Here is a 1989-nt window from a genome sequence, read left to right on the forward strand (position 1 = left end):
AAAACCCCCAAAGGCATAATAAGGAGACATGAATAAATTAGACCATTCTTGTAATTAATCCACTATACATATTCTTTCTAAGGCTAGAATTCTCTATGAAGATAAATAGTCTTCTGAGATCACTTTAGTTTATGTTAAAGTATCACAGTCCCTTTTTGATTTGCAAATATTTTCAAAAGCTGAATTTGTATAACTGATATAATTGAGCCATAATTGGCCATGTTTAGAATCCAATGAAATCACTGAAACTAAGCCATATATTTTTCTCTGAACAAACAATGTGCAGGCCTGTTTGATCACTGTGGTTAGTGTCACCACTTCTGCTGGTCATCTTACATCATACCTTTGTCTCTTAAAAAAATCAGACGTTGCCATGGCTGGGTAGCTAATTTGGATAGAATATCATCCTGTTATGCCAAAGTTGTGGGTTCATCCCCACATAGATGCATATATAAGAATCAACCAATGGATGCATAAATAAGTAGAACAAATTAATTGCTCTCTCTTTCTTTCAAATAAATTTAAAGAAAAAAGAAAATCAGAGGTTTTTTTCCACCTGTTCATTCCCCAATTCCCAAGCACTACTCTGGCTGCACTGTAGCACTTTCTCCAAGGTCTAGGTTTCTGCTACCAATGCTGCTGCTGCTGCCTCCTTCCAGCCTCCATCATGATCATCTACAGGACTTCATCAACCATGATGAGATGTTGGATATCTATGAGATCTGAGAGATCCCAGATGGGCTTTGCCTGGAGGTAGAGGGGAAGATGATCAGTAGGACAGAGAGTAACACTAATGACTCACTTATTGGTGGAAATGGCTCCACTGAAGGCCCAGAGTGTAAAGGTACTGACAGCACTGTAATCACTGGTGTTGATTTGTCATGAACCATCATCATTTGCAAGAAACCAACCTCACAAAAGAAGCCTACAAGAAGCACCAAAGATTACATGAAATCAATCAAAGGGAAATGTAAAGAACAAAGACCAAAATAGAGTAAAACCTTTATGACAGGGGCCACAGAACAAATCAAGCACATTCTTGCTAAATTCAAAAACTACCAAGTCTTCACTGGTAAAAACTTGCATCCAGAAGGTATGGTTGTTCTGTTGGAGTATCATGAGCATTGTGCTAATCCATGTATGATTCTCTTTAAGGATGGTTTAGAAATGGAAAAATGTTAACAAGTTTGACAATCTGGATCTATATCACTCATTATCATAACTGGCTGCTGCTTGTAATCCACACACCAGGACTAAAACGAATAGGACTGATGTTATCTTGAGCTCTTCATTTATTTTGACCTTGATTATTTGGAGCAGAGGCATTATTTTTAAGAAAATCAAGGCATGTAGGTTTTCTAAAAAAAATGCACTTAAACTAAAAAAAAATCAGAGGTTTGTACCACATGAAAAAATAATGAAAGGAGAGAGAAAAAGGTGCAGATTTGGGCTTTCCCCTTTCATTTTTAAACATCTCTCCCATCTTCAATCCATGCCATGTTCTCACCAGTACAGTTGGGCCAGTTTTGGTTAAATGACCCTTTTTGCTTAAAGTGTTCTCAAAATACAAGAGTAAATATATTCCTTTTCTCACATCAGACTTTAATGAAATGAAAAATCTGACTCAACTCTTTAAATATTTGAATCAAGAATCTGTCATAAATTGGGAAGCTATCACCTGATTGAAGGTGTCAAGTATATTTCTTTTTCCTTTTTACTACTTTTATTTTACAAAAATAATATTTGCTCTTGGCAGTTAATTCCTTGTACTACTTACCTCAGACTTCTAGTCCTCAGTTGCCTGCCTGGGATGCATCCCCTTTTAGTATTTATGTATTTAGTATTTAGTAGTTATTTATGTATTATATACATATACAAGCAAAAATGTGTGTTACATATATATAGCAGATTGAACCGTATGAAATTATCCCTGTTGAAACATTTTTTATCTGCAAAAGCAAGGCTGTCATATCATCCAATCTAATATAT

The 1989-nt window shown here is 35.5% G+C and overlaps 1 pseudogene; it reads left to right on the forward strand.

Moving 5' to 3' along the window:
* Positions 1-693: 693 nt before the first annotated feature.
* LOC123815259 lies at positions 694-1182 on the forward strand (annotated as a pseudogene).
* Positions 1183-1989: the final 807 nt, after the last annotated feature.

Source organism: Phyllostomus hastatus, unplaced genomic scaffold (genome assembly GCF_019186645.2).
Source record: "Phyllostomus hastatus isolate PE091 unplaced genomic scaffold, TTU_PhHast_1.1 phas_contig_17, whole genome shotgun sequence".
NCBI classification, from domain to species: domain Eukaryota; kingdom Metazoa; phylum Chordata; class Mammalia; order Chiroptera; family Phyllostomidae; genus Phyllostomus; species Phyllostomus hastatus.